We start from the raw sequence: 22,337 nt of genomic DNA, 5'->3' as shown, positions 1-22,337 counted from the left end.
CCTGCTTTGGATTCTGTGTCTCCTTCTCTCTTTGCCCCTACCCTGCATGTGCTCTGTCTCTGTCTCTCAAAAATAAATAAATGTAAAAAAATAAAGAAAGAAATACAAAATTAAGTGCACGTAACTCATCCAGAAATTTCATTTCTAGGAATCTTTACATTATACTCAAGTTCTAGAGTTAAAGAGTAAATTATACAATGCCTTATAGTTAAAAAAAAAAAAAACCTTAAGAATCCCATAAACTGTCCAAGTATATGTAGTTCATTTATTCAAATACGCATAATATACACAAATATAAATTATATTTACTGATGTAGCATATGTCCTAAAGAACACATGGACAAAATTTCATTTTTGTTTAGGTTTATTTACTGAAAGAGAATGAGTGGCGGTGGGGGGGGGGGGGTGCAGAGAGAATCCCAAGCAGGCTCTGCCCTAGCAGTGCAGAGCCCAATGTAGGGCTCAATCTCATGAACGACAAGATCATGACCTGAGCCAAAAACAAGAGTTGGACACTTAAGCAACTGAGCCACCCAGGCTCCCCAAATTTTCCTTTTTTAATTGTAAGAATATGTATGGTTAAATTTTAACAATGCATAAAATACAATTCTACTTTATTAGAAATACCTCACACCTGTATCTGTATATGAAAATGCTTCCTGCAAATATCATTAGTAACAACAAAAACACTAGAAAAGGCTCAATGTCAGTCAGCAGGAAATATATTATGGTACATCCAGTGAAATAACATACAGCTATTAAAAAGAACGAGCTACTGCTATACACTGATATGGAAGATCTAAGATTTACTGTCAAGTTAAAATAGAGGGAGCAAATCATGTATTGCATGTTAGAAAACATTTTTATCTGCAGCATCTAAATGAAGAGAAAGAGGGGGGCCTGGGTGGCGCAGTCGGTTAAGTGTCCGACTTCAGCCAGGTCACGATCTCATGGTCCGGGAGTTCGAGCCCCGCATCAGGCTCTGGGCTGATGGCTCGGAGCCTGGAGCCTGTTTCCGATTCTGTGTCTCCCTCTCTCTCTGCCCCTCCCCCGTTCATGCTCTGTCTCTCTCTGTCCCAAAAATAAATAAATGTTGAAAAAAAAATTAAAAAAAAATGAAGAGAAAGATGCATATTAAAATATGAACTCTGATTACACTTGTGCAACAGAATGAGGATGGGAGACTGAGAACATTAAGTTATTTTCTGCATGTACTTCTGTAGTTTTATATCTTAAATAACAAGTACTTATTACTTTGTAATTTTTTTCACAGAAAAATGAGGAGCCATGGTATTTATGGTTCTTTGCAACTTTCTAAGTTTATGAGAAACAGGTGTTCTGAGGAGTCTCCATGTTGATTTCAGCTACTGATAATCAGTTATCTGGTACTGAGTAGTGAAGATTGTCACGGCCAGTGAGAAAAAGAACAGAGATGGCATCCAACAATCCCAAACATTCTGGTAAAAGCTTAAATACCCAGTCAACGTGATCATTTTCGTTCTGTGTCTCTATGAAAGTAAAATATCTCAACATTTTAACAGACTTTTCAGTGATCATGAACGCAAGATTTTATTGTATTCTTAGATAAGGTCAAAAGATCTATGTGTTCCTATGAAGCACAAGCTTCCCCCACCAAAAGAAAAATAAATGGAAAACATCAAGAGGGCAGAAGGAGAGTAAAAGAGTGGATCTCTAAGACTGGAGAGCAAAGAACGTTCTATTTCCTAGGGATTAACATTTACACAAACACTGACTACACTAATGGAGGGCCTTATCCACACTTTATCATTTTGTTTAGTTTATCTGGACGATGATGCGAAACAAACCCAAAATGAAGGAGGGACAGGGCTACTATCTACGCAACTCTTCCAACTCATAAGTCACCGGTATATCCAGACACCAGACGAAGTCCTGGTTCACAGGGATTTCCCAACTCTGAAAATCCCACGTTGCAATAGAACAGGCCTTGAAATCTTACAAAAGGGGTTCATTGTGTTGAATTAAAACGTACCCCTACACACACAGTAATTTTAAGCAGAAAACGAACACAAAACCAAACTGACAAACCCCAGAAGCACTTATTTTAGATGAAGAAATCAATGTTCTCCCCTCTGTACGATGTGCTTCACGCACAGTTCCAGCAAGGAGCCATCCCTCAAAGTCTGGTGGAAAAGCAACCTGAAACACGAAATACTGCAGGCCGTCCACGTGCCAAACACCCAGCAAGGCACAGCGTGTACACGCACTGCCATCTAACACATCAAGCAGTTGACCTCATGGTCGTAGCCCGGGTTTTCTCAAAGACAAAGCCCTCGCAGCCTCCCAACCAAGCCCACTCCGAGACTTGTCTTGATCCCTCCCCATCCCCCTGAAGCCTGTTCCCAGAACCTAGTGTCTGACCTGATAAGTGATAAAAATGCTTACCGAATACGTGAACAAGATGGCATGTTATTAGGGCAGTGAGTGAAATTCAGTGTGACAAAAACCCAGTCTGCAGGACAAAGTATTGCAGAGGAGAGTACCTGGCAAGGGGGTGCCAAAGGTTTTAAGCAGAATGACAGGGCACATTTCCATTGTTTTGAAAGGTTACCCTGACTGTCCCGAAGAGCTAGGACCATAGGGAGGCACAGCTGGTAGGTATAGCAGTGCAGAAAGCCTTGCTGGTAGCCTGAATGGAATGGTAAGGGAGAAAGGCGGAGAGAAGTCAACAGATTTGAGATTGGGGGAGGCACAATTGTCATGTTTGGTGATAGACTGGTTAGGAAGGGAAATGGAAGAGGTGGGAAGAGGTTAGGAAGGGAAATGGAAGAGGTGGGAAACAGGAGGTTTGAGGAGGAGGACAACGACATCGCAGGTCCTGGACATGCTGAGTTTATCAAAATGCACAGGAGACAGCCAACTGGAGGTGGTACAGACACCTGGCTATTTGACTCTGAAGCTCAGGACAGAACCCTGGAACAAAGGACATCCTCCAAGGGCATGGAGGGTAATAAGAAATAAGACACAGGACAGAGATTCTGAGGAATGCTATCATTTATGGACCAAATCAATGAAAAAAGATGAAAAGGAGAAAGTAGAAGCAGGGGCACAGAGGCAGAGAAAGTCCACAGAATCATGGAAACCAAGGAAAGAATGTTAAGAACAGGGAAAAAAAAAAAATCCAAAAGTGAAACCTGTCAGTAGTGGGATAACAAGCAATTTGTTTCTTATATTTTACTCTATTTTCCTAGGATGCTTAATAATATTTATTACGAGAGAGAGCATGAATGGGGGAGGGGCAGAGAGGGACACACAGGATCCGAAGCAGACTCCAGGCTCTGAGCTGTCAGCACAGAGCCCGACGCAGGGCTCGAACTCACAAATCATGAGATCATGACCTGAGCTGAAGTCGGCACTCAACCAACTGAGCCACCCACGCACTCCTGAAAGAAAAAAAAATTTTAAAGAAAAACTGCAAAATGTCTGCTATAATATCTCCATAAATTAAAAAGCTAGAGGCGCCTGGGTGGCTCAGTTGGTTAAGCCTCTGACTATATAGCTCAGGTCATGATATCACGGTTTGTGAGTTCGAGCCCTATGTCGGGCTCTGTGCTGACAGCTCAGAGCCTGGAGCCTGCTTCAGATTCTGTGTCTCCCTCTCTCTCTCTCTGCCCCTCCCCTGCTCGTGCTCTGTCTCTCACTCAAAAAATAAACATTAAAAATAAATAAATTAATAAATTAATTAAAAAGCTATAGTTGGGGCCCCTGGGTGGCTCAGCTGGTTAAGCATCTGACTTGATTTACGCTCAGGTCACAAGCTCACTGTTCCTGTGATCGAGCCCCACCCTGGCCTCTAGGTTGACAGTGCGAGCCTGCTTAGGAGTCTACCTCTCTCTCCCTGCTCACACACTCTCTGTCCCTCTCTCTCTCTCTCTCTCTCTCTCAAAATAAATAAACTTAAAAAAAAAAAAAAAAGAGCTATAGTTTACAATCCACAGGACATGTGTTTTGAGTTCCTTTTCTGGGTCTGGTGATCTATCTACTCCGGCTTCATGACCAGTGACACACATTGCCCAGCCTCCTGGCCAAGGTCTGGAATCCCAGCAGAGCAGAGCTGGCTGGCCTACACACCCATGGTCCAGTGACCTTGGGTTCATTAGCATATTGTTCTGATCAAATGAGCTAACCAGTCACAGACCCTGCCTACTTTGTCCCACTTCCCACAACTACTAATGCCGAACCAAAATTCCCCAACTCTGCACCATTTCCTATAAACAAGAGATTGCCTATAAACATTCACTCAGATACAGGAGGTCCAAGGCTCACAAAAAATGTTTGTTTATTGCCTCTAAAAAGGACTTATGTTTACTTACACGGTACCTGCCCCAGCAAGCAGAAGTGTATCATTAATGAGAACGAGGGTAGTCCACTGAGCCATCATAGATAGTAACCAATGACCTGTTGTTCTGACGACACTAAAAAAAAGGGGTATGACCAAGATATTTCTAAAAGCTCACCAAGGATATAAGAAATAATAGTCTAACCTTCTACCCATCTTTCTTGACCAACAACACCATTTTGGCATATCTTACATTTTTTTAAGATTTTATTTTTGGGAGAGTGTGAGCATGTGAGTGGAAGAGAAGGGTGGGGGAGAGAGGGAGAGGGAAAGAGGGAAAGAGAGAGAGAGAGAGAGAGAGAGAGAGAGAGAATATGAATGAATCCCAGAGCAGACTCCACAGTGTGGAGCTGATGTGGGACTCAATCCAACGACCCCGGGATCATGACCTGAGATGAAACCAAGAGCTGGACATTCAACTAACTGAGCCAACTGGACGCATTTTTTTTTTTTTTAATGAAGTAAACTCTACCCTCAACGCAGGACTCAGACTCCCCACCCGGATATCAAGAGTCATGTGTGTACTCTGCCGACAGGCACCCCTGTCATTTCTTTTTTAAGAGGGTAAAAAGAATGAATTTACTTCAAAATAATTCTTGGGATAAGTAGCTTACCTTTCCAGAAAACTTAAGAACTTTGGATTATTTTGTTCAAGTGGATTTTACTATACTTGGTTTTCAGAAAGAAAGAATCACAGAGATGGGGTGCTAAAAATAGATGTAACAAAGTGGAAGGAAAGTACTTGTGAGAGCCTGACTAGCAATTAGCAAAAAGTGGTATCGCCAGTATTAAAATAGGAAATCTGAACCCATTCCGGGAACAAGGTCCTGGACTGCCACAGTCATGTAGCCTCACAGGCTGGCCCAACTCCCCAACAGAAGTCCCTGGGCCCAGTGGACAGCCTTATAAGGCAACCATGCTCAGGGAGAAGATAAGAACAACACTGAGCACTTAACATTTCCACAGGCCTCCACAAATATTAACTCGTTAGTTCTCACAGTATCCTGGGAGAGCCCAGTTACTATCATTTCCAAGAGACAGGAGAAGATAGATACCTGACTGACTACAGTTAATTATGCCCAAATGGGTAAAGGAGCCAGCAGCTCTCCTTAGGTGCTGCGTTCAGGGCCAGGCACGCCTCAAGTTGTGTCAGGAACGGAGTAAATGCTTTCCTAGTAATGAACAGGAAGGAAGAGGAAGATTTTAACTTTGACAGTGAGGAACAGTCTCCACCCTCTCTCCTCTACCTCCCACAGGGTCTCCATAAGATTCCAATCCATAGAATAATTAAGACTCCTGGGACTCCTGGGGCACTTGGGTGGCTCAGTCTGCTAAGCATCTGATTGTTGGTTTCAGCTCAGGTCATGATCTCAAGGTTCTGGAGTTTGAGCCCTACATGGGGCTATGAGCTGACAGTGCAGAGCCTGCTTGGGCTTTTCTGCACCCCCCCAAAATAAATGAATAAATTTTTTAAAATACACTAATTAAGACTCCTACTTGAACAGCCTAGGAGAAGATACAAGCAAGGAGTAAAGACATGGCATGTCAAGAGGATAGGAGACTTGCTTTCCCCAAGCTGGTTTCCATCCTCCAAAGGGGACACTTGACATCCATCTCTTTACTTTCACGAATAAATTTGGCAACTGTGATTATAGTGCCTGTAAGAAATAAGACCACTATCTATACAGGTTGGAGGGGATTAAGTGGCCTTGATAATTCTATTAAGAAAATTGCAATGTAATTGTTATCAAATAAAGTTTCCTGACAATCTACACCATATAATATCTTGTGATCAGGTGCTGGAAGTATACAAGAGTAGAATTTTATATATGTGTATACATTTTTAAAATCACCTAGAATGTAATCTCTGCTAGAATCTCAAGTCTCCACAATAGCAAGACCCTTAGTTTTGTCCATTGATTATCCCCCACTGCCTACTGTGTGTCCAGCACAAAGCCGGTGCTCAATATGTATTTGCTGAATAGTCTTAAAAAAAAAAAATTAGCTCAACATCCAAACATACATAGATAAGCAGGAAAGGACATAAGTACATATACTAGGTAGCACATTCAGTAGCTAAGTCAGAGACTGACATAATCGTCCTATGGAAGGGAAAACCACAGGGTAAGCCTGGAAGGAAAAAAAAGTAAGTGCACGGAGAGGACAGAAGAGTGCATTCTAGCCACCAGAGGATCAGGGACTTGGAGATAGAACACCTTTGTAAGAACACAGCACCCAAAAGATGGCAACAACTTAAAAGTTCATCAACTGAATGAATGAATGAACAAAATGTGGTATAGATCCATGCAAAGGAAATGCTATTCAGCCATAAAAAGGAACAAAGTACTCGAGGCGCCTGGCTTGCTCAGCCAGTAGAGCAGGTAACTCCTGATCTCTGGGACATGAGTTTAAGCCCATAGGGCACAGAGAGGTCTTTAAAAAAAAAAAAAAGAACAAAGTGCCAATTCATGCTACAACATGGATGAACCCTAAAATATCATGCTAAGTGAAATAAGTGAGACACAAAAGGCCACCCACTGTATTATTCTATCTGTATAAAATGTCCATAAATAGGCAAATCCATGGAGACAAAAAGCAGATTTGCAGCTGCCAGGAGCTGGGAGGCAGGGTTAATGAACACAGGTTTGGGTGTTTGGGGTTTTTTTTTTTTCCCCCTTGAGTGAGGGGAACAAAAATGTCCTAAGATTAGAGTCATGATGGTTATACAACTCTGAACACACCAAAAATTACTGAATTAAGGGTGCATTTTAAGCTGTGAATTGTACCTCAACAAAGTTATTAAAAGAAAGAACACTAGACTAGCTGCTGGTCTAGAGGCTGAGGAGACTGTGCACAAGGACAGAGAGCAGACAAGTTTGGAAATGCAGAGAAGGGCCTGAGCACGGGGAGCTTTGAATGTCAGCGCAAGAAATCTGGATCTTATCCGCTAAGGACAACAACAACAAAAAATAGCCAGTGCTCTCCAGTCTTCAGAGCACTTTCATATACATTAGACCCTTTTGATCAAGGAATCTGCAAATGTTTTCAGATGCTGGCTGATTTACGGGAGTAACACATTTGGAAGAATCATCTGCCATGAGTGTCGAATGGACTAGGGATGTGAGAAAGGCAATGGAGGCTAGGGGTGTAATTCGGAGTCCAGACCAGGGGATGGAAAAGATGGAAAAGAGCAGACTACAGCGTGAAGTCCACGGCAACCCAGATTTTCGGGAACTAGAGATGCTATGTATAACTTGGTGACTCACCTACTGGAAAAGAAGTTGCCACATTACTGATCACTGAGGATTTGGGCAAGTCCTGTATCTCAAATTCCTCTGTGAAAGCAGAATCCTAAGAGGCACTAGGTTCAAGAGACCCCTTGATCTCTTTGGAATATACTTCTCTGAAGAATATTCCTTCCAGACTGGCAATGAAGTTCAGCATAAGAGGACAGATTTTTGTACTGCTATTGGTTCAAATTCAGGCTTTGGTATTTATTAGTGACTTAGACCAAGTTATTCACCTCTCTCTGAGCCTCAGGTCCTCACCTGTACATCAGAAATAATGGTGGTTGGTATCCACATGATAAGAGTTAAGAACTAAATACAAGAAGCAATGTAAGCAAGGTCTAGAACAAAGTAAACAAGATCCCCTGGTTACCCAATTTTCTCACATCGGCTATATTTTTTAATTTTTTTTTTTTAACATTTATTTATTTTTGAGAGATAGAGACAGAGCATGAGCGGGGAAGGGGTGGAAAGAGAGGGAGACACAGAATCGGAAGCAGGCTCCAGGATCTGAGCTGTCAGCACAGAGCCCGATGTGGGGCTCAAACCCATGAACTGTGAGACCATGACCTGAGCTGAAGTCAGACACTTAACCGAGCCACCCAGGAGCCCGGAGCTATGCTTTACAGCACTTATCAATTTGTGAATCTATACTGACTTGTGCTTTTATTTGCACAATACACACTTCCCCACTACACAGAAAAGTTCCAGGAAGGTCAAGGACAATGTCTGTCTGCTGCCCACTGTATCACCAGGGTTCAATACTGCAGGAGGTCAGTATCTTTGGAATGACTCACCTAGGAATTCTACATTTGGTTTCTAAAGCCAAGAGACACTGTGACGGATAAACAGCCATGCTATCCTATCCAGAATAGCAGCAGGAAGACGCAAACAAGTATGGTCACGGAGTAAATAGCTGCATCAAGGAAGTGAAAGGGAGAATAGTCAAAGAGGAAAACGCTTTATTTTTCCAGATGCTAATCTGAACAGTCTATTGTAAGCCTAGTGGGGGGGGGAAAAAAAAAGACTTACGATATTGGCATTGGGTTCTGCAGGTTGTAGATCTATCATCTATGGAACAGACCCAGTTGGGGAAGCCAAGGATAACTGACAAATACAAGTTCTTTATAATATCCTGATCTTTATCATTTTCTTGTTTATTCATCAAAAATTAACAGCCAATAAGGTTTCTCCTTGCCATATAAATACACCCACGTTCGTTCCCACCTCCATATACATATATGATAGTAATTCCTACCCCAGTGCCCATTTCTACCCATTTCAATCCTGCCAGGTCAACAAGGCTCAGCTCCTTCTTCCACAAAGCTTGTTTTACTCTAATCCACACTGATCTCTTTGAATTTCTAAGCCCGGTCTGTATTACGCAACTTGTCAATTTATATAGGAACTCGTATTATTTTCCCATTGTTTTCTGTGTTGACTAGGCCTTTCCAAGTAGGAAAGGAAGTCGGCAGGAAAACTGCTTTTCGGTAACCACCTCTACATCCCCACCGAACGGCCAACACAACGCTGGGTTCAAGGCCTGTCTTCAGCCAGGACTAATGACTGTACCCCAGGGGAGATGAACCTCTTCACTGAACAATGTTCCCTTCACCGACTCCTTCGCCAGCTGTCAACTGAAATCAAGGCCGCCAGGAAAAGAAGGCACGTTTTTATTTGCAAAAGACTTTCCAGCTCCTTTGAGAAAGGCATTACATGCATATAAATTCAGTGTTTCATGACCTCCATGGGAATTTACCCTGAAAGACTGTTAGATTCAACGCTAAATGAGATGCAAATTCCATTCATATGTAAGAGTCAGGATGAGTCAAGATTGAGGTTTCCATTACATCTGCTCGTTTCCTAGAGTCACACTCTAAGAACATGTGTGTAGGCTTTGTGGAGGGTGTGTGCTCTGCAGGAATGTTCTGTTAACAATTAAAGAGGCCTTGTGGGCTGACATTGCCCTGCCTGTACAGGGAGACCTTAGCTTCACTCTTCAGATAGTGTGGGGTTCTGGCTACACTGTGGGCACCCAAAGTGAAAACCACCCCCGTGGGGAACATGAGGTGCCCTAGTGGCCACTTGGACCGAGGAATACTTGAAGTAACTTCGACACTGGAGCTTCAGACTCTCAAGTTAGAAAGGAGGAAAACATTCAAGCTAGTAGGTGCGCTGCACATTCCATCCACACCTAATAAAAGGCACGGTTTTAACTTTATAAAAAAGCTCCTTCCACGGATGTCCTCAGTTAGCTGTCCTCCAAAACTTCTGTCAAACTGACCGGTGTGTCCAAGAGTATCTCTATCCTCAAGAGCACCCCCACAATGTGACCAGAAAAGCAGAGATAGGTCAAATCTACCAGTTCTGAGGCACAGGGTTTCCATGGCATAACATCTCTGAAAACGAGATGCATTTTACAATTCAGTTTTTAACTGGCAGTGTTAGTGGTTCACCTGAAAAATGTCGGGAGTGATTCAGTGAAATTCTATGTACATGCACACAGAACAACACCTGTAGAACTGGCCTCATCTCTAGCCATGAAGTTTATAGCCAGCAATACAGATCAACGACCTAATACACAAAGATCACAAAGTCAACACTTTTCAATGTGTTCAACTGAACTCAAGAAGGACAGCTCCAGAAATGAAGCCTTTTAGTGCGTACAGCTGTACGAGAAACAATTGGGAGAGGTCTCAAAATGGGGTGGGGTTTTTTGTTGCTGTTAAAATCAGTATGTAATATCTAAGTACAGATCAGACTGGAATATTAATTACGAATCACACAACACAAACATGGAAAAACTCCACTGTAGAGAAGCAACTTTCGAAACATTTAACATTTATTTATTTTTGGGACAGAGAGAGACAGAGCATGAACGGGGGAGGGGCAGAGAGAGAGGGAGACACAGAATCGGAAGCAGGCTCCAGGCTCTGAGCCATCAGCCCAGAGCCTGACGCGGGGCTCGAACTCACGGACCGTGAGATCGTGACCTGGCTGAAGTCGGACGCTTAACCGACTGCGCCACCCAGGCGCCCCGTCGAAACATTTAAAAACTTCAGGGGCAGGGGATGCAGGAAAAAGGGGCCTGCTGATAGTCTTGGTGGGAGTATAAATTAGTACAAGCTTTCTGAGATTTGGCAATAAACATCAAGTGTCTTAAAAAGAATGCATGCCCTTTGACCCAGAAATTCCAGTTCTAAGAGTTTAAGCTTAGGAAATCACGAAGGGTGCACCCACAGACTTAGCTAGGAGGCTGTACAGCACTGTTTATATCACAAAGCTGGAAACAAGCTCCAGGCTCAATAAGGAGTAGGTAAAATATATTAAGGCACATCCTTATGGCATAGTATGAAAAATTAAAAATGAGGCAGCAGGAAAAAAAAAAAAAAACAAAAAACGAGGCATAAGAAATGTACCCACTGGCACGCAAAGATGTTCATGACATAATGCGAAGTTTCAAAAAAAATTGAATGTAAACACTTTCATAGTATGATCTCATCTTTGTTAAAATAGAGGGGAGTGTGCTTGTACAGTGAAAAAAGGACATAAAGATACATACTAAAATATTAACACTAGTTGTGGAGAAAGGAATTAGTTTGTTGTTATTGTTGTTTCTTTACCTGCGTTTGCTGAGGGTGGGGGAAGGAGAGGAGGGGATAATGTGGGTGAGATTTATTCTCCGGTAAGAAAAAAATGAAAAGAAACTTGGGACACAATGTGATCCAATTAGGTGAACAAATTGGCTTAGGAATCTTAGAAAGAAGCTCAATCCTAAAAACCAAATAAATTAAAAATCCAATGGATTCATTACCATTATTTTATTTTAATCTCTAAAATAGAAGCAATACATTACTACCCTTCCTTTGAGGAACGTTGGGGGAACCGACTGGGCGAATTAAGTGCATAACAGGATTTAAAATATGCAAAAATATCCCAGGAGGAAATCTCTGTCGTACACTGAAGCTATGCTGTGGCCCAGTGCTGCAGAAGTGAGTACTACAAATCTCCAACACAGCGACAAAAAATTACATTAATATCCTAGTGCTCCCAACAAAGACAAACCACCTCAGGACTTTACAAGGAACAATACACTTACTCTTTATCCCGTCCCTATAGGAAACATTTCCTCTGAAAATTAATCCATTAGCAATGGGTAGGAAGGGGACGTATTTACAGCAGTCTTTCCAAGGGAACAGGATTGCAATTTCAGTTTGGAAAATCTAATGCATATTAGTTTTATGGAGAGATTTCAAGAGAGCACTGGAATGAGTGGAAGGTCACATTAATGGATTTTTTCTTTAAGTTTGTTTATTTGAGAGAGAGAAAGAGAGGAAAGAGCAAGCAGGACAGAGAGAGAATCCCAAGCAGGCTCTACATGGTCAGCACAGGGCCCAACGTGGGGCTCGAACCCAAAACCTAGGAGATCAGGACCTGAGCCAAAGTCAGTAACTCAACAGATTGGGCCACTCAGGCACCCCCACACTTATGGATTTCTATGCCTGGGTCTCCTGTACAGAGGACTATCCAAGCTTTGCCTGGGCTACCTTTATTAAGGAATAAGGAAAACAACACTTTTATTGTTGACTTCGGGATAAGCTCACACCAATAGATTTCTCTGCATAACCATGACCCATGATATACCACAAAAGATATAAAAAAGCAATTTTCATGTTGATTAAAGGCCTGTAGAGCTTTTGGAATGGAGAGGAAAGGGACAGTTGCTAGTTAAAACTTCCCAAATATGTATTTGCCTATTTGCCCAAATCGGAAACTCACAATATTCCAAAGCCCATAAGCATTTCTGAGGCTGCTCCCTCCCCACTGACTTTTGTTTTTGTTTTTAAGATACAGAGTCAGCAGGCTGGGTGCACTATGACCAAATGGCAACAGATGCTGGTCTTGCAGAGGGCAAGACACTTCCCTTTGATCATCCAAGAACACGGAGAGAATGCACAAACATCCCTGGATCAGGCCATTTTCACTTTGCTTCAAGGTTGCAGGAATGGGAAGAGTTACAGAAAAAGCTGTTCCTTCACCCAGTAAAATCAGATACACTCCACTCCTGAGGAATCCATCTAAACTAAGAACTAACCTATGTAAAGTATGCCAGCTTGGGAATGTTTAGTATCAGTCACCATGCTTGGAAGGTTGATGCAGAAACAGTTCTCAAGGCAAAGAATTCCAGTGCCCTGTGTTGCATAGTTATAAGCAGCTTAAAGGGAGAGGGGTAGATGATCACTGGTAGTTTTATCTTTTCTTTGTAGAAATACAAGTGATGGTACCATAGATAACTGGAAAATAGCAGATACTTTAAAAATGAAAAACATATGCCAAATGTATATTGTACTTAAGCCTCCAAAAGAATCTAAGTCAGTGCAGATCTCCACATCTGTAAATGAGTAACACTACAACAGTAACCTTTCTCAAAAGTTTACGTATTAAGAAAATGAGAAAACCTACCAACACCTCAGCCTGGAATTCTCCATGAGAATAATTCTTCCCTGTAAGCCCTGGAATTTACAACAATCAGGTCTGTTTTAAACGATACTACACCCCTTAATTCATAATTAAGATACAGTGTTCCAACACATTTACTACATGAACAAAGCCCTTTCACACAGGGATCAGAGGAGCAGCTTGAACCTTCTCTCTGCTGTTCCACTAAGTTATCGGGTGCTGTGAACCATCTCTCTACCCTTAGCACACCAGTACCCACCAAATACATCAGCAGGCCTTTCTAAAAATATAGTTAAAAATATAAAGCCCCAAAATAGTGATGTACAAACAATGTTCTTTGAAAAGATGTGTCTGGGGGCGCCTGGGTGGCGCAGTCGGTTGGGCGTCCGACTTCAGCCAGGTCACGATCTCGCGGTCCGTGAGTTCGAGCCCCGCGTCGGGCACTGGGCTGATGGCTCGGAGCCTGGAGCCTGTTTCCGATTCTGTCTCTCCCTCTCTCTCTGCCCCTCCCCCGTTCATGCTCTGTCTCTCTCTGTCCCAAAAATAAATAAACGTTGAAAAAAAATTTTGAAAAGATGTGTCTGTCGTTTTCAAGTGTTCTGAAAACTAAACCACAAAACCATTTTCAACAAAGTGTGTGTTTCTAATTATTAGTGGGAAGATTTATATTCCTGGAAAAAAAACAATGGTACGCCTGGAAAAGAAGTTCACTGCAACAAGTCAGCAAGAATTTGTAAAAGCAAAATAATTTTGATAAGACATAACTACTTCGTTAGCAATAAAAATCCAGGATCCTGCTGTACAAATCGTGATCTAATGAGCAGTCACTTTAAAGCTAGGTGAGGGAGCATTCCAAAACAGGGGCAAGGCCCCACGTTTCTTCACATGGGCCCCGCCATCTAATGCAGCAATGATTACAAATCCCCTATTAGTCAAGAGGCAGAAGTCACTAGCTATTACTGCGTCATCCCTTCAGACTTAGAAAAATGCGAACAGTTAACACAGTAATTCAAATCTTTATTTATAAACCTGCTTTTAGTTACGGAGACGTAGATCATACAAAAATTGTTTCTCCCCCTTTCCTCATTCTCTTTCTGCATTTTGCTGGTGGTGGTTTTTCAAGAGTCCAGATTAAAGGTGAATGTCACACTGCGTGTAATTCTGCCTAACCTGATCCCTTCTTGCCTCTTGGAGGTATGAAGCCACACTATCCCAAAGAGCCACACCAGGCCCTGCTCTTTTTTTTTTTTTTAATTTTTTTTTTCAACGTTTTTTATTTATTTTTGGGACAGAGAGAGACAGAGCATGAACGGGGGAGGGGCAGAGAGAGAGGGAGACACAGAATTGGAAACAGGGTCCAGGCTCTGAGCCATCAGCCCAGAGCCCGACGCGGGGCTCGAACTCACGGACCGCGAGATCGTGACCTGGCTGAAGTCGGACGCTTAACCGACTGCGCCACCCAGGCGCCCCACCAGGCCCTACTCTTAAACTGCTCTGGCACTCAGAGCAGGTACTGCCTGGCACCTGGGACACTTGGGAGGGCAAGCAGGCAAGGGATCTTCTCCTTCCGCCCCTCCCCCATGAGGATGGCTCAAGCAGAGATTCATTTCCTAGCTCAGGTTTTCTGCATAACCCCTCCTCAAAACACAAAGACTCAGGATGGGCCTTAAAAAGTCCTTTTGTTTAGAGAGGGTCATTTCCTGCCGTTAGCTCACACCCAGAAACTCCCACCCATTTCTCAAGGGGAAGCACTGACTTTCTTAGTAAAAAACAACAACAAAGCAAAACAAAATTTCAGGCTTAAAACCACCTCCCCCCCCCCTCCCCAACCCCGATGGAACTGGGCTAGCAAGCCCCCAACAACAGCATTCTATACCAGGATTCAGAAACAGAAGGGGAACGAAGCAGAGACACTGGAGTGGAGTTACGATTCTTCTCAGGCACGGCAGGCGTTATCTGTCCTATCCCCAAAATTTAGCTGAGGAAAGGAGTTTAAATGTCTACGCAAGCAGCTTAAAGACTTGTCCTAGGTCCCTCAGCAAATAAAAAAAATTTTTTAATTAAAAAAAAAAGTAAAGTATCGATTTGGTCAAGAACTAATAAGAGTATTTATATACCATTGTCTCTAAGACCAATAGACCATAGATGATGGTTAAATTTAAGAAAGTTTTTCAAGGTCAAGCATTAGGACACAAATGCCATAAATGGGGATAAATCCAACGGCCTGCATTTTCATCAGTGCATTAGTATGCTCAATTAACAGGCGGTCTGATGACCAAAGTAATGATGGCTTACATTTTTTTCTTCCTGAAATGTCATCTGTTCTGCTTTACGGTGAGTAAAAAACAGTTTTGAGTCCGTAAGGCTGCCAAGTAGGTAGAAATTGTGTTTCCAGGTTGCCTCCTCCATACAGGTTCACAAAGCCCAGATTAGGCTGTCCCTCATGGCAACCCATACAGGTGCTTAAAGGCTGGATTCGTCCAGCTAAAGCCTGTGTTATCCTGAGCTATGCCCTTTGTAGGCAAAAGGAGGAAAGCATATTGAGCTTGGGGCTAGACTAAATCAAAGGACCAAGTGCTAAGTCTATCTCCAGATCAATTCCACCTGGGTTATTAACAGTAACCCTTAACAACCCCACAGACAACTGCGGAACGGGAATCCAATTCATCCTGCCCTACTTTTACTTATCACCCCATGTGAGGCCCACATCTCACTCCTAGGTCTATGGAATTAGGTGCTAGGTTTCCATTCTAACTGGACAAAGGCAAGGATTCCTTTATGTGTGCAAAACTGCTACGTAGTACCCCCCACCAAGGACCTAATCACTTACCATCTAAAATTTCTGGCTTAGAAACTAATATAAGACTGTTAACTAGCTGGAATTAAAATAAAAACTTTATAAATTTCTGGCTTAAAAGCAGGTGCTGACTTTCTGATATAATTAAGTGGGGATAGGCATCCAGAAATGATCCTGAAGGTAGTAATAATTAAAATGTAATTCAAAACTGCTGGAAAACGTTTAGGACTACGTGATACATTGCACAGGCCTCAAGTTTGACTGATTCATTCATATTCCAGTCATTTAACAAATTTATTGGGCAGTTCCAGGCATTGTCATAGACATTGAGAGTTACAGCCTTAACAAGACAGAGCTCCCTGCTGCCTAGGAGTAACATTCCAGGGGTAGAAGACAAGTACATAAGGTAGTAACAGTGAATAAAAATTAGCTGGAAAATAAAAGAGGGATAGGATAGTGATTGGGAATGTGGGTACTTTAAACTTAGAGATCAAAAGACTTCTCTGGGTAACATCTGAACTGAGATCTCCATGAATGACAAGGATGCTGCTGCCTCATAAATATCTGAATGCAGGGGTTTTTCAGGCAGACAGGATAGCACGCACAAAGGCCCTGAGGCAGGAACAAGTTTGGCAAGTAGGAGATAACTAAATAAGGCCCAAGCAGCTGAAGCATAATGAATGAGTCTGTGATTCCTGGTAGATGAGGTCAGAAACCAGCAGGGCCCAGATCACATGAACCTCGTGCACCACTGGAAAAATTTTAAGCTCTTACCCACTGGCAGTAAAACTTCAGACAAATTACTTAATCTCTCAAGAGCCTCAGTTTCTTATTCCTAAACCATGGGATGATAACACCTCATTTGGTTTGTTCAAGTACAGCACTTAAAAACAGTAGACATGACTCCATAAATGCTTAATGTGCAAAAAATCCATTCAGGCTTTTACAAGTTTGATTATCTTTGGATATGCACCTGATCAACTGGCCAATTTTCTTACACCTATTAAGACGGAAAAGGAAATTTTTGCAACAAAAATGATCTCCATGTTCGTTAGCTCTAACAGCTCCTTTGCTCATCACTGGGAAAGGGCTAGGAGGCTCTGGAAGAGAAAGAATGGGGCTTAGAGTGGAGGGGGGAAAGGCGGAATCAGACCAGTGACTTGGCCTGGTAAGCGGCCTACCGGACTCCAGTACTTCAGGTATTCCCTTCTGTTGATAAGCAAGGCCCTGAGGAGAAGTAATCACCAACGTTTACAGTCTCCAGTCACCCAGCATCCCTGAGCAGGCACAGGACGGAAGTGTGCATGCGTGCGCGTCAAAGTGTGAGAGAGACAGAGACCCCTTATCCACCCCCCAAACACATCCTGTTGGCTTAGAGGGATACAGTATTTAAAAACAGATGCCTCTTTGGAAACTCACACATTTTTAAGTCCTGTAAATCACACATGCTGGGTAAAGTAATTACACTTTTGTAGCACTTCCCCTCTGCGCACAATGGAAATTCTGGTACTTCTGTAATAAGGTAGCACTTTCTGTGCTGTGCCTTCTCCCAGGAGGCCTCCACTGCCCATCCTATAGGTGGGCAGGAGAGAAATTCTCACAAAACAGAATCCTGTGGATTCAAGCAAAGCCATTTTTTTTTTTTTTAAATCTCTAGGCTTTCTCTTAGGATAACGTTGGCCACCTACCTGCAGACCTAAGGAGTCAGGAAGAGCAGGGGAACATCATTTAAAAATCGACTCAGGAGAAACAAAGGAGTTGAGGGTACAAACTGGTCTCTTACTTGCATGGATGGGTGAGATGTACCTCAATTTTCAGACTCCCAGATTTCTCATACCTTTGCAAAATCGCAGGGGCCCACAGGACTGAAGTAGGCTGCTTCAGCATTCCTTCTGCATTTTAAATTTGTGTAACAATACTGTATTACACCCTGGAATTTGGAACTATCTTCCTGGTGTGACTGGCATTTATTACGGCTATTTCCTTGTTTCCTCCAGCATTCTACATTAACGTGCATCATAATGGGTGCAGCAGGGTTAAAACCTATGGGAAATACAAACGCAGGTGGTTGTTTTTCTTAAAATTCCTAGACCACCTTTCTTTCTTCAAGGGTGGACACTTTCTCCAAGTGAGCAGCAAGGGCAGCAGACTTTTAGGAAAGCACTAAATGAATCAGTAGAAAATATGACCCAGAGAAGAGGGGAGTTCAAGGATCTGCCAAAAGGCTCATCTTACTCCCTACCCGAATAAATTCCCCCCTCCGCCAAAAAAAAAAAAAAAAAAAAAAAAAAAACTTGAGGAAATTTTTTCTTACAAAAACACAAGCATCTTTATCAGTCCCAAACCCATCTACAAATCTTAGGGTAGCTTGATTTTCCCCTCTAGTCGAGGCACAGGGTTGGAAAAAGAAAAGTTGGAGGAGTCAAAGTCCCGGAATTAATGCAAACTGTAGAGGAAAACAATTTCCAGAGACAAGTGATGAAAGCCAAAACAACAACAAAAAAGTGTATGGGAAATACTATATATGCCTAGGTTTTTCTAAGCTCCCTTCCCACACTCAGGTTTTCGAATGGATAAGCACGCTGAACACTATTATGTTATAACCTAGGCAGATACAGAATGCACTTTTACGTCCCTAAAAGTGCTTTAAAATATTTTGCTTCAATTTTTCCTGCAAATTTCCAGCTCCCCTCCCTCCAAATTTTTTGTTTTGTTTTTATATACCTTTTGAGTGTTAAGTCAACTTTCTCTGTTGTTGCCCACCCTTACGAGGTTCCCCAGGAACCAGAGTCCCCCACCTCTCCAGTTTTCCAGGTGCTCATTCTCGTCACCCACCTTTTCAATTACCGGCCATGTACTCGAACTGTTCTGAAAATTGTCGAGAACAGACCTCTCCTCTGCATCTCAAACCCATGTTCACCTCCTCATGGCCTTTTCTTCCTTCTCCCCACCTGTCAACCCCTCAATCTGCTGTTTCAACAAATACAACCACCATTTAGCTGGGGGTCCAAGGTGGTCCAAAAGAGAAACTCAAGAGGCTTCCCGAATGAAACTCCCAGTCTTCCCTCTGCTGACAGTTAACTGAGGCCTCTGAACACCTCAGGCTGAATCACCACTGTCAGCCACCAACTCGAGACTAGGACTCTTAAAGTACCAGCCTCTTCCCAAACCTGTTGCAGCTGCTTTGCCACTGTGAAGTCCCAGAATGCCAGGTCCCTGCTACACCACAGGGCAACTCCAATCACTGAGTGGATTCGATGTCCTGGCCTGGAAGGCCAGCTCCTCCACCTTCTCTCCCACCAAAGCCTCCCCTGCCTCCAGCTTCATCCTTAACTTCCATTCCTCTCCCTGACATGCCTTGTTTGCTCCCCCCAAAAGTTCTTTTAAGCCTCTGTGTCTTCATACAGGCCAATCTCCCCCCCACAGTCTCAACCCCTTCCTCGTGGCAAATTCTTGAGAATCTGAGCTCAAATGTCACCTGACACAACCCCTCCACCCTCTTTTCCTTGCAGGGTTCACTGTGTTCCCAACTCTCACTCCATGTGAACCCCATGCTTCGTTCTACCTGTTTACACAGGGTCACCATTTCCACCACACCCTGGAGCAGCCGAGCTCCTGGCCCTCTCCTAGCCCCTGGCCCCTCAGAACCTGCACTTAGAGTCCCCTCCCCATAAAAAGACCTTCACCACCATCATACCACCTCCCCCAGCTCACCAGGAGGGTAAAATAATGTAGTGTGTATAAAGTGGCCAGTACCTGGTAAATAATGCAGAAGTCAGCAATTATGATTTCCTGCGTGAATACATTAAAAAGATTTCTGAGAATTTCAAAAAAATCAAATATTCCAGTATTTTTGTATCAGCAAAAAAAAAAAGACAAACCAGGCAACTTCACTGTGATTAGCTCAAACCTGCAACCCTCCGCCAGGATGCAGTCTTGCCCTATCCCAATGCACTGCCGGGGTTTCAAATATTCTCCCAGTACTCTCTGAAGACAGGGATGTAAGTGCAAGGAGTCGTTACCCAAGTTATCCCCACATATCTGATCAACTCATCCCCATCAAGGGAGGACATCCTCCTCTCAACAGCATCAATTTAAATACCTGCTCCTAGCTGGCCTCAAGCCCACTGAGCCATGCAGCCACTTTTGCTCTAGCTATTAGTAAGGTTCATTCCCCTCATTCCTTCTGAAGTTTTTTCTTTGACCAAAGCAAGCACTGTTCAAGAGGAACATTTGCATTCCCTTTCCCCTTCCCCCAGGCAGACACTAAGGTGCCAAATGAAACTGAACACAAACATTCCAAAGTGGCTGTCACACAGAGCAGGCTTGTTTGGGAACACCGGGAGCTCCGTGCTCTTGCACCTAACCAAAGCTTCCAGAAGTCTGCGTCCAAAAGGTCAACTTGAGTTTCACCGCACAAACCAAATGCTAATGGTGAAAACCCAAACGCACCCCAGAATGAGCAGGCCCGCGGAGGCTGTCACATGTACCAGGCACGCTCACCTGTGCACTCCAGTGGAGACTGTGGACGGCAGGTGGAGATAGGTAATTTGCCAGCTGCTCCATCCACAACTTCCCTAAATCCCCAGTAGGCAACGGACCTCAGTACTAAACGTGTGGCTGCTTATTAACAGCTCACCTATACACAGTTATCATCACCAACCCTACCAATGAGGATATTTCACGTTTGTAAACTATGTGTTTATAAAGAATCATAGGGGCGCCTGGGTGGCTCAGTCGGTTGAGCGGCCGACTTCGGCTCAGGTCACGATCTCACGGTCCGTGAGTTCGAGCCCTGCGTCGGGCTCTGTGCTGACCGCTCAGAGCCTGGAGCCTGTTTCAGATTCTGTGTCTCCCTCTCTCTGACCCTCCCCCATTCATGCTCTGTCTCCCTCTGTCTCAAAAATAAATAAACGTTAAAAAAAAAATTTAAAAAAAAAATCATATATGCATATACGTGTAAGTATTGTGTGTGGTATTTACTGGTACTGGGGTACGATCTTTTGGTAGGTGCTGAGTGCTGGGAATACTGTGATAAGATGGCATCGATCTTTTTTAAAAAGTTACATGGAAACAGGTAACGATCCAGGAGTTAAATGAAGAGAACAAAGTAACTCCTACTGGAATGGAGAAAACCATTTCTTTGGAATGGAACATTCAGGTGATGGTAGCCTGCACAATGTAGGCTGAAACTTGGCTCCTGCCTTGAAAGCAGCTCAGGCTAGATCAAGAGGGAAAAGATGGCTGAAGCAAATAGTTTATGGAGCACAGGGGTACATTAGGGCAATCCTGAATGTCAAGTTTGGACTCTGCTATATAGAGAACAGACCAGTGCCGAAGGACCCATCAGAGGACCGAGCAGTACAGAAGGACAGATTAAGACAGCATGTTAGAACAAGGAGAGCAGCTAAACATCACTAAAATGAGCCAGGATAAAAGGAATGAGGGAGATAAATACTACAAAGAAAGGCTACAAGGAAAAGAAGAGTCTGGGTTCCTGCAGCAAGACTTGTGAGCAAAACAAAACGGTTTTGTGACACCTACAGATATGGCAAAAAAATTTAACAAAATAGTCAACGAAAAAGACATTTGTTTTTTGTTGTTTTGTTGCAATTTCATTCACATGTTCATTTTAGAAAGTCTAGAAAGCACAGAAAAGCACTGGCAAGTAAATAAAGATTATCTGCGATCCACCAGATAATTTTTATTGCATTATGTTTTTTACCTATTCAGGGTTTTGGGGGGGGTTTATTTAAGAATTGGCATCACATAGGGCGCCCTGGGTAGCTCAGTTGGTTAAGCATCGGGATCTCAGGGTTTCGAGTTCAAGCCTAGCATTGGGCTCCACGTTGGGCATGAAGCCTACTTAAAACAAAAAAAAAAAAAATTAAAATGTAGTCAGAAGCTGGAAGAAAAAGACAGTTTCTCCCATACTGCCTTCAGAGGGAGTGTGGCAATGCGGACAAACTAATTCCACATTTCTGGCCACTAGAACTGTAAGAATGCACTTGTTGCTTTGAGCCACCAAATAAATAAATAAATAAATAAATAAATAAATAAATCTGCATATACATATATATTCTTTAAAAACATTGCTTTTCATGGCTACCTAATATTCTCTTTCAGAAATTATACCGTGACTTACTTAGCAATCTCCTTGGATAAGACATAGAAGAATCTTTAAGAATGTTCCCTACCGTAAGTAACAAATTGATGAACATATTTTGACATGGAACACCAAAGTCCTCCAGAAAGCTGCCTGGGTTTGTATCACTGCTGCAAATCCACACGTGCCCACTTACTGCACCATCACCAACACTGAACACTGTCCTCGAAGCACAAATTACCCTGAGCCTATGAAAATCATCTCTCTACCCTATCAAATCTCTACCCTATCAAATCTCTACCCTATCAA

The 22,337-nt window shown here is 42.9% G+C and overlaps 1 protein-coding gene across 5 annotated transcripts in view; it reads right to left on the bottom strand.

Annotated features, from left to right (window-relative positions):
• The window catches only part of RBPMS (RNA binding protein, mRNA processing factor), a 177,488-nt gene that overhangs the window by 150,445 nt on the left and 4,706 nt on the right, over positions 1-22,337 (bottom strand). The window contains exon 1 of one of the 5 annotated variants that reach the window (XR_005794989.1): positions 22,120-22,158. The exons of the other annotated variants lie outside the window; for them this stretch is intronic. The gene's annotated coding sequence lies outside the window, so the exon portion shown is untranslated. Of the gene's footprint in view, positions 1-22,119; positions 22,159-22,337 lie in introns of those variants that run through there. 5 annotated transcript variants of the gene reach the window in all.

This window comes from Herpailurus yagouaroundi, unplaced genomic scaffold, assembly GCF_014898765.1.
Source record: "Herpailurus yagouaroundi ecotype Mexico unplaced genomic scaffold, PumYag 181, whole genome shotgun sequence".
In the NCBI taxonomy this organism is placed as follows: Eukaryota; Metazoa; Chordata; class Mammalia; order Carnivora; family Felidae; genus Herpailurus; species Herpailurus yagouaroundi.
Note: the sequence above shows the minus strand (reverse complement) of the source record. Positions and strands in the feature narration are given on the sequence as shown.